This window comes from Danio rerio, chromosome 22 (assembly GCF_049306965.1).
Source record: "Danio rerio strain Tuebingen ecotype United States chromosome 22, GRCz12tu, whole genome shotgun sequence".
NCBI lineage: Eukaryota > Metazoa > Chordata > Actinopteri > Cypriniformes > Danionidae > Danio > Danio rerio.
Genome location: NC_133197.1, coordinates 27286618 through 27300384, shown reverse-complemented (window position 1 = coordinate 27300384; position 13767 = coordinate 27286618). Strand labels below are relative to the sequence as shown.

General features: G+C 38.0%; 1 protein-coding gene across 2 annotated transcripts in view; it reads left to right on the top strand.

The window, feature by feature from the left end:
- Window positions 1–13767, top strand: part of glis2a (GLIS family zinc finger 2a) — a 33733-nt gene that overhangs the window by 2705 nt on the left and 17261 nt on the right. The window lies entirely within an intron of this gene.

The window sequence follows — 13767 nt, the reverse complement described above, 5'->3', positions numbered from 1 at the left end:
CTACAAAACAGTATTGATGCAATTCAAAGTGAAGTGAAATGGTCATAAACTCCAGCAAGATAAAGTCATGGTATGCAGAACCATAGACCTCTATCTATAAATAAAGTAATTATGTAAACTGTGTTCATCATAACTGAAAGCTATGCCGTATTTGCTCGCCTCACGCAGCTCTGTCATTCAGTCAGTCAGGCAGCATGTAACCTCAAAGGGTTAAACGAATAACGCACAGCACTACTACGATTACATAAAAGTTTGCGCTGTTATAATTCACTTGTATTTTAATACGTTTTGGTGTGATTATAAAACGCTATAAAAAAACAGCAACAAGTGAAGGTTTTGAATAAGAAGCTGTAATGTAGCCGTGGCAGGAATGAACTATGCTGTGGCGCCCTGCCATGGAAGAATGAATGTAGCGGAATCCATGCACACCATAACACACAGTTGAAGTCAGAATTATTGAGAGGGGTCTGGATGCAGACCTAATGCAGTGCAATCTGGGCTGCATCCAATGCTTTTTAATGGACTCACCTAACCCCACCCCTAACCCTACCCATCACAGTGACGTCACTCGCTCCATTTGAGTGCATTGTATCTGACACTGCAATCTCAGCTTGCATCATAAAGGCTGCATCCAGATACTATTGGAATTATTAGCCCCCCTTTGAATTTTCTTTTTTAAAATATTTTTCAAATAATGTTTAACAGAGTAAGGAAATTTTCACAATATATCTGATAATATTTTTTCTTCTGGAGAAAGTCTTATTTGTTTAATTGTTTTAATTTTGGACCATTTTAAGGACAAAATTATTAGCCCATTTAAGCTATATTTTGTTTCGATAGTCTACAGAACAAACCATTTTTATAGAATAACTTGCCTAATTACATTACCTGCCTAGTTAACCTAATTAACCTAGTTAAGCCTCTAAATGTCACTTTAAGCTGTATAGAAGTGTCTTGAAAACCATCTAGTCAAATATTATTTACTGTCATCAAGGCTAAGATGAAATAAATCAGTTATTAGAAATGAGTTATTAAAACTATTGTTTAGAAATGTGTTGAAAAAAAAATCTGCTCTGTTACACAGAAATTGGGGAAAAATAAACAGGGCGGCTAATAATTCTGACTTCAACTGGATGTAGCTCGTGTGGAACATAATCTGTTAAGCTAAAATACATACGCATGAGGTTACCAATAAATTAGCAAGGATACCTATCATAGATCATCTTCCAAACCAATTAGCATTATTCAATTCTATATGTAAGGAAATTAGCTTGCTAACTTAACACTTAAAGAAAGAATAAAATTTATATACGAGCGTAGACATAATTTTGCAAATAGACATGAAAATGTTGACATAAATGTACAGTACATTATGTTAAAGTACCTAGTTACTTTAGAGAAATGGTGTTTTATTTAGCAATTCAATTTTCTATGAAGTTCATCAATGCTAAAGCTCATTAAACCCTAAATATATTACAGAAATATTTAAGATTTGGATCTATCAAATGTAGGTTTAAGAAACACTCAATAAAAAACGCTTATTGATGACTGCTAATCCGGATATGTGGGCGTTTTATGTGTCCAACTCTCTGTCTATGGTGGTTATGGCAGTACTTTGGGAGGTTCTCGGTGCTCCGCCAAGCCCGATCCTGATGCAACAAACTGCAACATTAACAGAGAGGGTCTGAGGAATGGAATGAGAGACAGATTGTGGCTGGATGTGTGTGGCTGGGGGGAGTATGTGAATTAATGTTTCAGTGCATCATGAGACATTGTTCGCTGCGATTTTTGAGGGATGTGTCTGTCATTCTTCTGTTTCGACTTACAATGTGGTCTTCACTTTGGAGTTCGTTGGGTTCGCTGGAAAGAGAATGGGTGAGGAAAGACAGAAAGGAGAGATGAAACCACACATTCTTGTCTTGTGAAACACCAACCACCAATGGCTGCTTCTGAAATTCTTCGTCTGCAGTAGTTCCTCATGACATTTACCTATGGGAGAAGGCTTCACATATACAGTACAGTAAACACACACGGTTGAGCAACACATCTGTTCTATTTCCAAGAGAAACAGAGAATTCCTGAGCTCCCGCCCTCCCTTTTTTCTCTTCATCAACCCTTGCGTCTCATTCTATTTTCTCAATCTCTCCCCCTGTTGGCTTGAGCTTGAGCTTGGACGGAGTTCCTGGAGGCCTTTGCGAATCATGAGCAATCCAAGGGGAGGAGGAAAGGCATGGAAAATCAGAGCGAGAGAGAGGGAAGAGAGAAATATGAGAGCGTGCATGAGAGAGAGAGGGGAGAAAATGATGTCTGAAGAATTCCGAATTGCACTTAATCCACATCGTCCATTTGATTCTCAGCCGCGTCGTCCTCCCAGACTTCCTCTGGGCTCCACGTTGCTGGAGAAATGGCGCACGATAGCGGCGTTGGGTCCGCAGCTGGTTCTTGTTATTGTTTATAGGCTTGGCTCTCTCTTTGCATTTCTAATGTACACTTAAAAGCACAGTGGAAACAAATTGGGTGAATCTGTTGTGGCCAAAGGAATGTGTGTGTGTGTGTCTGGATGACAGATTGTATGGAGAGAGAGAAGGAATGGGAGTTTTAGAGTAGGGGAGGTTGTGTTGACCTTGTCCTGTTGCCAGACGCAGGGGGTGGAAAGTGAAGGAGGGATGAAGAAAGAAAGAAAGAAAGAAAGAGAGAGGGCGAAGTGCTGCTCATTGCCTTCTGTAGGATGTTGTTTCTTCCTCATCAGTGATTCATTATTTAGCTGTGTTTTGTTCTCCACCCTCATCCTGTTATGGATGGCAGAGTGTTTTTAAACAGTGATCTTTAGACAATTTGAAAGAGAAAAAACTCTTATTAGTATTAAGAATAAAAAAGTTGCATTTAGTAGTTGGGTTTTATACATATTAGAGTCAAAAGTTAACAAGCTTTTGGCAAAAATGCAACCAAAATCATGAAAAAATTCCCCACTTTTAAAGAAAAGGCTTAAAATGACCATGCATAATTAAACTGAACCATCATGGTTAACGCAATTAACGTGAAACCACGATATCAATAAAAATCGTTGATTTGTGGCTTTGCATTTATGTCTTCTAGATTTATCCAACGATAAATCTAATTAACAATTACTCACATTTATGCTGAACTTTAGATTCAGTGGCATTTAGATTAGTAATGGTTGCAAATCCAGAAGTTTTGTTGATTGATTGGTATCTAATAGGTACTGTACATACACAGCTATTAATTTACTTGTGTAAATGTGTGTAAATCTATATATATTTCGTTTTTAAATTAATATTATTGACTAATATGAAAATGTTCATATGATTTATTAACAATACAGTTTGTAAAGTATTATTTTCTGTCTTTTAGTTGATATATTAAGACTTGCTTTGTTTACCAAATAAGTGGATCTAATTGGATTTGCATTGCAAACATTTAATAAAAAGGTATTTATTTTTTATTTAATTAATTAGGTTTTTAGCTAAGATACTCCTAAAGTAATTCAGCATAGATCCTCAGCAGAAATAGCAAAAATATCCAGATTCTGTCTAATAGGTTCTACTAATAGGCCATGTTCACAAGTATATGCAGGGTTCAACACTAAGGATTTTTTCTACTGGTCTGATCGGGCCAGTGGTTTTACTTGCCCTGCCAAAATTTTCACTGGCCCCACCAAAAAAAAAGGGAAGTTAATAGCTATTTTTAAGATACATATTTTAAATAATGTGTCAAAAATAAAGTCTATGAATCTAGAATTTTAATACTTTAAAAAAATTGTAAATAAAAGTGTTTCGTAACAGAAAAGAAAAGTATGGAAAATGTGGAGGTATTTTATTGCGGTTTGAAATTATTTAACAAAGGGTGGCTGATTTGTCAAACTGACGGCAAACTGTGCAACTGTGTTTTTTATTTTTATTTTTTGCGTTGTTCACACATAAATTTCTGCTTCCAAGACGTTAGAAACATTTTCTTTTAGCCTTAGAATTGGATGTTGCCACCATGTTGCCATTTCTTCGCGGTACTGGTTGTTACCAGGTTGCGGAAAAAAATAGAATTCTCAATCAGCTAAGAAGAACCGGAAAGCAATATGGTGTTTACGACATCACAGAGAAGGTAGTGTTTAAAGACTTAAAAGCACAAACTTAAAATGCATGCAATTGATAAATAGTCACAGACAAATTAAATGTTAGTGACAAGGCAGCACTGTCCCAATCGGGCCAGTAATGATCCGGTCTACTGTCCCAAGTGTCTGTCACGCTGGCCCTGGGCCACTGGGCAGTCCTTATTGTTGAGCCCTGATATGGGTATTTTTGTAATCAAACTTTGTCCTCTTTTGCTAAAAAAAATCCTTGACATGAATAATTTGAAATAAATCTTCATCCACATGAAAACGCAAAAACATCCTATGAAGCACTGTTAAGAGCATGCCAAAACTACTGACGTTGATTTTCTTCAAACCATAAAGCCATATGTTGGCCAATTAAATGCCTCAAAAATTGTTATTACTGGTTCCGGATGGAGCATGGAGCACTGGCCGATGCACAGATGCGCATCTTGTAAACAACAATTTGATTCCTGACAAAAGAAATAAACGACAATCTGGACAAGCCAAAAACTCCAACTCAAAAGTTTCCCGATATTGCATTTGCTTGTGGATGAACCATGTAAAAAAAAAAAAAGTACTCATGTAGACAGGGCCTAACTGAATTTGTGAATTTACCATAAACAACATTGTGAAGGTGATTAAGTAAAATGGATTATAACAAGAGTTATCATGTCGTCATGGCAGAGAAAATAAAATAAAACAGTTATTAGAAATATGTTATTAAAACTATTATGTTTATAAATGTGTTGAAAAATCTTCCCTCCGTTAAAGATTCTCAGAGAAATTAGTCAAGTTTGGTGAAGGAAGAATCATGGTTTGGAGTTACATTCAGTATAGGGGCGTGTGAGAGATCTGCAGAGTGGATGGCAACATCAACAGCCTGAGGTATCAAGACATTGGTGCTGCCCATTACATTACAAACCAAAGGAGAAGGCAAATTCTCCAGCAGGATCCAACACTCCTTCTCATACTTCAGCCTCCACATCAGTTCCTGAAAGCAAGGAAGGTCAAGGTGCTCCATGATTGGCCAGCCTTGTCACCAGATATGAACATTATTGAGCATGTCTGGGGTAAGATTGGCATTGAAGAATAATCTAAAGAATCTTGCTGAACTTTGGGAGTCCTGCAAGAACGATTTCTTTGCCATTTCTTGATGAATTTATTAATAGGTTATTTGAGTTATTGCAGAGATGTATGGATGCAGTTCTCCAAGCTCATGGGAGTCATACACAATATCCATTCTTTTTTCCACTGCACCATGACTTTATATTCTATACTGTACATTATTTCTGTTGCTTTTCTGATATCAAATGATCAACTAGAAGTCAAGTTATTATTTATTGTTCCTAAAACTTGGATAGGCGACCACGTTTTAACAGGTAGTGTATATAGTAGGGAAGTGTATGACATAAGATGCACTGCATATTTTGATTGATGTGAATTTAAATCTGTTTGACAGAGATTTTTAGCCTTTTTTCTTCTTTTTGTTAATAAAACTTGCACTCAAATGCTGCCTAAAGGATCACGAAACACCAAAACGCATTTTTTAGCTGTTGACCGACCGTTGATTATGTGTCCCACACTGTTAAAAACACTATTAAGACACATACATTTCACTAAAAAGTTAAAACTGGTTGCTTTTGCGTGATTTCGAGCAAATTCGTACCTCTGGTTTGAAACAAATTTTTGAAGCTGCGTCACGGCCATGAGATCTTAGCGTGTATTCCAGCGTGTAGACTGGATGTCGGTACCTGGGAGTTCCTTATTAGGTCTCTTAGTGTGCTGCATTTATTCATGAGTATGACTTGGTTCAAACCAATAAGCGCGCTCTATTATGTATGCGGTGCAACTTCATTAATATGCATGATAGCTTCCAAGACTGTTTTTACCAGTTACAGTGTTCAGACGGCAGAGAGACGCTGCATTGTGTTGCCAAGCGGGAGAACAAGAAACTTTTGGAGATACGTCAGTGGTCGTCAGGAGGTAGTTTTGGAGGTTGTCAGTGTTGCGTTTATAATTTGCTGCAGTGAAGGTTTTGTTTTCATTTTCCCTCTATGAGAGCGCAGCAGGACTCACGTGTGGATCAGTGCACACGGGGCACGACAGAAATACGTGTCTAAAGAACATTGTTTACCTGAGAGCTTTTCTTATCTGGAAATGGTGAAATCCGGATTTGCCTCTCGTCTCCTTTAAATAAAGAAGCAGCTCCAGTTGGTGTTGATTTTCCTGTCTCTAAAGATTTGGTAAGTGAGTGACTAGTGGTCTTTGTTTGTTTATTCAGAGGCAAAGTTAGTTCGTATCGTCAGCAGTACTCTTTCAGTGTTTAAAGACGGACCTTAGTCAAATTATTTAGTTAATAAAGTTTACCGTACGGTAATATCACTACAATATTATGGACTGAAAAATTCACTGTAAATGCTTGCTCTCCAAGTGTAAACGTGTAAGCACCACAGCCAAACTTACCGTCGTGTAGGATTTTTGCCGCATTTTGTGACAGGAATAACACACGGCTTTCTGACGCTACCTAACGAGTGCATCTAAGTTACAGAGAAATGCAGAGGGTTTTTGCTCTCATTCACTGTGTGGTAACAAACATTGCATGAAAGATACACGCTTCCAGCAATTCCTCGAATCAAATATCTCGTTTGTCACGAGGGGCATGAATGAACTTCCTGAATGAAAGAGCCAAACTGCAGTTAAAGTCCACCATTTAATAATTTGGCAAATAATTTGATTACTGCTGTCCATGTAAACACAGTCACAGTCTATTTTGACGGTCCATGCACAGAGCGCAAAACGCAGGGCGCAAACACTTTCAGGGCGTGTCAGAACGCGTTTTTGCTAATTTAAGGACGGGAAAACCTGCTTTGCGCCATGGCGCATGGTCTAAAAGGGTAGAGTTTTATTTTCTTAATGAGTTATAGGTGTGTTTTGAGAATAAACCAATTAGAGTCTCATCTCCCATTCCCTTTAAGAGCCAGCTGTGTCGCGCTAAGAGCGCATTCGCTATTTACAGGACGCAAATTAAGTCTTAAGTGGAAAAAATTAGCATTTCACTAGCAAATAGTTAACAGTTTTTTAACAGAAAACTGTTAAACAGAGCATCTACTGCGTGAGAATGAGAGATAATGGATCTACTTTCACATTCGCTCTTGGATAGGGAAACCTTTACGCACAAACATCAATTAGTCTATAAATAAACAATTTTGTTTGTTAAGCGCAAATATTTGTTTCAAAACTATTTCTAAATTCAGTTCTAATTTCCAGCAAACGAATAAATGAACAATAATAACAAAATGTGCTCAATTATAGTTATTAGTTATATCCTAAAACACATGTTGTGCCCCATATGGTCTAAAACCTGACAGGTGGGCAAATCTAAGCTAGTTTTTAATAAAACAAATATAAATATGAATATAATATATAATACTGCTAATAATAATAATAACATTATACAAAAGCAAATTGTTATGAATGAACTGAAAAAGCCTCCCGAGATGAAGAAGACATAAAAGCAGTGGTTTTTCATATTTATGTAGGCTAGAAAATAATATGTTTTGTAATATTTTAATCCTTTATATTTATATCCTATATCTATTCTTATTATATCCTATATATATCCTTAATATAAAATTTTTTTCCTATGTAAAGATATTTGCCTATTGCTCTCTTGTGCGTATTAAGCAGTGCATAAACGAGGCGCAAAGCTGCGCCGGAGTTTAGACCGGGTTAGTTTTTTTCTAATGAAAAATCTATTATAGTTTTAAAATAGCAACGCGCCAGCGGTCCGCCTCAGAACGCCTCCCTTTTTAGACCAGAACGCCTATGGGCGCACAAATGAGCGCTAATGCATTTGCTATTTAAACAGCGTAGCGCAACGCCTCAAAACGACTCTTGCGCCAAGCTGAAACTACCAAAAGACTATTGCGCCGCGCCTTGCGCCACACTGCTCCGGGTGTATGATAGGGCCCACTGTCTTTCTCCTATGTGTCTGTGCGTTGTTTTGCCTCTGTGAAAATCAGCGCATGCCCAAACCGACACTCCCATTTTAATGCAAATTTTTACAAACCATGCCTTCTTCCCTCCTCCGACACTCCCCCTAAACAGAGCTGGACACGCCCACTTTCCTGACTTTTTCCAAAGTAGAGGTGTGAAAACAACCTGCTGAAACAAGGGGGTTTCATGGCCTTTTAACATTTATTTATTGTTTTGTATGTTCAGATTTTCATAGAACAATATATTCTGCAGGTCATGATGAAATCTGGTGAAAAATGACAAAGAAAATTCAGATTGAAAGAGTTAATTATTATTATAATAACAACAGCAGCAGTAACAAATAATGATCCTGTCAGTAAAATTCAGCCATGTGTTTATATATTAATGTATATGTCATTTGAACAAAGGTAATTGTGCAATAAGTCATCTGAAAACAACTGAAATTTAAACAATTTAAAATTAAACAACTAACTTCATGCAAAACTTTATAAATGTATCGCAAATAATGAACAATAAGGGTGGATTTGGGCCCATGACTGTTAAAAATCCTTCAAGTAAGACACTAGCTCAATTCTTTCTTTTTCTGTCTCTCTTCCTCATGCCAGACACAGAGATTGCAGGCTAAATAATGGGATTGCATCACTGAGTTTGGGAAGGAGGGAGTGAAAAGGAGAAATAGGAAAGGAATGATCACCCACAGCCTTTTCGCTGTGAGTCAACAAAAGGAGGGATAGGGCCAGAATTACAGACACTCGCAGATGTGGAGGAATGAGAAACAGAGAAAGAGAGATCTTGCGTGCATCTGTGTGGAGAATAAAATCATAAATCTAGCTTCTTAAAAACATTTCTAATGGTATTTTACACTGTAACTACCATTTAAAATGATTTAAAAGTTTTTAATATATATGATATTCATTTCAGACGCGTAATACAATGACTCAAAATTAATTTCTAAACCTGTTGGCTATTACCAGCAGGTCGACGTTCAGAAATGCGTGCAGTATTTGTGGTGTTTGTACAGTATTTCTCGGTGTCAGTGTGCATATAAAGCTCAGAAAGTAAGGGTGGAGCTAGAGGAAGAAGTTAGGTTGAAAACAAACCCCCATGCCAGAGACTGAGAGTGAAGGAGGGAGGGTGGGATGGAGACGAGGAGAAGTATTCAGCACTCAAACCTTTTGCAATACTGTGTAATATTTCAGACAGACAGAGAGAGAGAGAGAGAGAGAGAGAGAGAGAGAGAGAGAATTGGAGGAATGAGCTAAAGATGCAGGAGTTTATGAAAAGAAAGAAGTGTTTGCAAGGAAATCAACATCTTAGCAGTTAAGGGAATGTCTTCTAGGGAACAGGAATTGGGGTGATGCTTAAAGTGGGGGAATATTAAAAATGCTGCATTTCCTCATTCAGTGAAGAAATTCTGTATTAGGTTATAGGAATATTTTTGTTATGCACATCAAAGCGTAATACTACTGGGTCTAAATATTTGATGAATAAAAGCTCCTTTTTTGAACAAATAGCTTGTTAAAGAACAGGGGTTCTTAATGTTTAAATTAAAAGGTCCAAATCTAAATTTTAATTAATGTCAAAGGCCCAGAACAATTTTTACTACATAACTTGTTTTTAATAAACATCCAAAACATGCATCACAAGTCAACACTATTTATCTTTCTTTAAATAATGTGTCATTTGCATTTAAAACACATTAAGTACAATGCAAATGTGCATTTTTGTACAAAACACAACAAAAGGTAGGCCAGTAGTGTCTAGATGCATGCTGAGATTGCATATCTCAGAGATGCAAAGTCAGACACTATGCACTCAATGGAGCCAGTGACGTCACTGTGAAGGGTAGTGTTAGGTGTGGGCATTAAAAAGCATTGCATGTACAGTGCATACGGAAAGTATTCATAGCGCTTCATTTTTTCCACATTTTTTTTTGTTACAGCCTTTTTCCAAAATGGATCAAATTCATCTGTTTCCTCAAAATTCTACATACAATACCCCATAATGTCAATGAGAAAAACGTTTTTTTTTTTTTTTTTTTTAACAAATGTATTAAAAACAACTGAAGAATCTCATGTACATAAGTATTTACAGCCTTTCCTCAATACTTTATTGATGCACCTTTGGCAGCAATTACAGATTCAAGTCTTTTTGAATATGATGCCACAAGCTTGGCACACCTGTCCTTGGGAATGTTTGCCCATTCCTCTTTGCAATACCTCTCAAGCTCTATCAGGTTGGATGTGACGCGACGGTGTATATTTTCAGATATGTCAAGAGATGTTTTAAAAGGATTTAGGTCTGGGCTCTGGCTGAGCCACTCAAGGACTTTCACCGAGTTGTTGTGAAGCCACTTTATTGATATTTTGGTGGTGTGCTTTGGGTCATTGTCCTGCTGGAAGATGAAACGTCGTCCCAATCTGAAGTCCAGCACTCTGAAGCAGGTTTTCATTCAGGATGGCTCTGTACATTGCTGCATTTTCCCTACTTTCCCTCTATATCCTGGTTTTCTTGAAATTGTAACACCTGGCATTTACTCCAAAGAGTTAAATTTTAGTCTAATTAGACCAAAGAAGTTTGTTTCTTATGGTCTGAGAGTCCTTTGGATGCCTTTTTTAAAATTCCAGGTGGGAAGTGGCTTCCGTCTGGCCACGCTACCATACAGGCCTGATTGGTGGATTGCTGCACAGATGGTTGTCCTTCTGTAAGGTTGTCCTCTTTCCATAAAAGAACGCTGGAGCTCAGACAGAGTGAACATCGGGTTATTGATCACCTCCCTGACTAAGGCCCTTGTTCCCCGATCACTCAGCTTAGATGGCCGGCCAGCTCTAGGAAGAGTCCTGGTGGTTCCAGTTTTCATAAATCTGCAACAATTTATATATAACACATATATATATAACAATATATTTTTTTCACATTGTCATTATGGGGTATTGTGAGTAAAATTTTGAGGAAATAAACAGATTTAATCCATTTTGGAATACGGCTGTAACAAAAAAAATGCTGAAAAAGTAAAGCGCTATGAATAATTTCTGGAAAATGTGAAAAATACAAAAGGTGTGTAATAAAAACTTTAGAGTCCAAACACTGAAGAGCATATTCATCAATGGGTAGCTCTACCGATCCCAAACCATGCAAGCTAGAGGCGACAGCAGAGAGGGAAACCAGACTCAGTTGGGCACGACCATTTTAATTTTTCCGCATATTTATTGAGGGTAAACAAATGCAGCCATTGTCACTCAATCCTCATACATTACAAACTGACTCCAATTAAACCAATAAGTGTCTGAGTCCTTGAGATCTTTTCAGAGGTGCACTCAGCTCTGTGAGTTTATCAACTCCTCCAGAAACTATACCTGGATGATGGAGGCTTTCAGCTGTGCTTCCGACTGAACCTAACCTAGTTTGATGAACTGTTGTCCGGTGTCGGCAAGAGGATTCCCCCTCAGGACACTAACAACAGGCTACTTCATAATCACGCTTCTGATTGGTTCATGCGGCGCAAATGTCAGCTGAAGTTCAGATTTTCCAACTTGAGTGATTTGCACGGCAAACGTGCAATTCTCATGAATTGCATTATTTGCGCCACCTCATTCACACGTATTGTGCTGCATGATGTCTATTTGCGACTTTACATTGACCTAACATGTAAATCACTTGCGCTTGATGCTTCATTCATGTCAGGTGTGAATGCAGCATAAGGCCCTGTTCACACCTGGTATTAAGATGGATTTTCCTTGATCCGATCACTATTGGACAAAGCAGGCCACAAGCAATCACCCCTGCTATTTGAATGCGCCTCTTTTGTCCACTTTAAACTACATTTGTCATGATTTCGTCAAGGCGAGGTTCTATAAGCAGGTCCTGATGCTTTTGTTAAAGTGGAGGGTGAATCGTGCAGGTAGATGCTGGTCCGCACTAATGTTAAGTCAGAGTCCAGCTGTTAGTGTTGTTGTTAAACTTAAAGATGCTACACAACACGCTGTGTATGTTTATGTATGGGCCTTTTCAGTTATTTCAAACCAGTGGACGAAATAAGCTGAAATAGTCATGCATCTAACATATCATCGGATAATAAGACAACAGGGAAAGACGAAGAGAGCAGCCACTTTTATTTCTGCAGTGATGTCCTCAAGACCTCGCCAAACTATATGAACTTGTGCCAGAAGTCAAGACTGGTGGAACAATATTGTGCTCTGTAAGTTTACTTATGACCAGCAACACGTCACACAATGATGACATGTCCGGTCAGAGGGCAGTATTTAGAGGCTGCTGGTCCATATTAAACCACATGTGCATTTACACTATTAGAGCAATCCGATCTAATTTGTTTTCGACCACCTCTGAATATGCTGAATGTGGTCAAAATTGGACAAGCTCAAAATGCTTCAGACACCGCTCAAACCTGTACTTAGTGTTGTCCACTTGAGACTAGGTGAATGAGGTTTACTCGCTCAGCTACTACTAACTGGCCTTCATTATTATTACTTCTATGTGTCTTTGCACCAGCCTAACTTCTTCAATTGTCCTTGATCCACTCTGACTAAGATTTGAACTGTCATCTCTGGAAGGAGTTGAGCATGCCAGCAAAGATGCTAAAGGCTGCAGCCTCTAATGTCAGTCTCTGTTACTCTAATCTTCACTCTCATCCAGGTCATGGCACCAAAAACTTACTCCGGTCCTTCTCTTCTCATTCCAAGAGTGGAATTTGAATTTGAGTCTCCTACATGGGAGGCTGAACGACAACCTAATTTCCCCAAATAGGACATGTTCCTGGATTAACTATGTTGATCCTGGAACAACATTCCAATTAGCCAATCAGAATTAAGCGATATGTTAAGTTTAGGCTTGTGATTAGGTTTATGCACTTCTACATTATTGTTATCCAACTATTACTTTATATAATTATTTTCCTATAATTTTGGGAATAATGTACAGTTATGGTTGGGTTTAGTGGTAGGAAATTGGTATAGATTACATTTTCGAACAAAAATGATGTTCCAGGATCAAGGATCAGGATCTGTAGATGTTAATCTAGGATCGCATTGTACTTGGTAAAATCATGATATGAGGAGGCTCGTGCACCAACAGGGATGCTATGGCTTCTAACATCCGTCACTAATGCACTCTTGAGGCCAGGAGAGTAATGTGTACTGGAAGCTTTTACTTGCCGGCCTCCCTACACTCACATACCTTAACCTCACTTTCATCCGGGTCATGGCACTAATTTAACACCTCCTGTTCTACTCAGCCCACACCAAGCAGGATTCAAATCAGCATCTTCAGCATGTAAGGTGCACCAACAAGGATAAAGATTTTAACATCAGTCACTTACAAGCGGACCTCTTAGGGTCAGTGTAGTGAACTTTACTTACATAGTTCCTGCTAACCAGCCTCCATTACATTTACCACCATAAACATTTCTCCAACAGAGTAATGGCACCAATGCAACTTCCACAGCTTTGTACCTTCTACAAAAAAGTGTGATTTCAACTTGGGAAGCAGGTGCACAACCAAGAATGCTAAGGAATTACTTGTTAGTAGTAGATAATAGTAATGTACTAATTTTGTATTACAGCATTTAGAGTCAAAACAAAGTAAGAGTTTTATTATACTGAAATAAAACTTTGCATTTTGAACTAATGCATTTCCTAAGCCCAGAC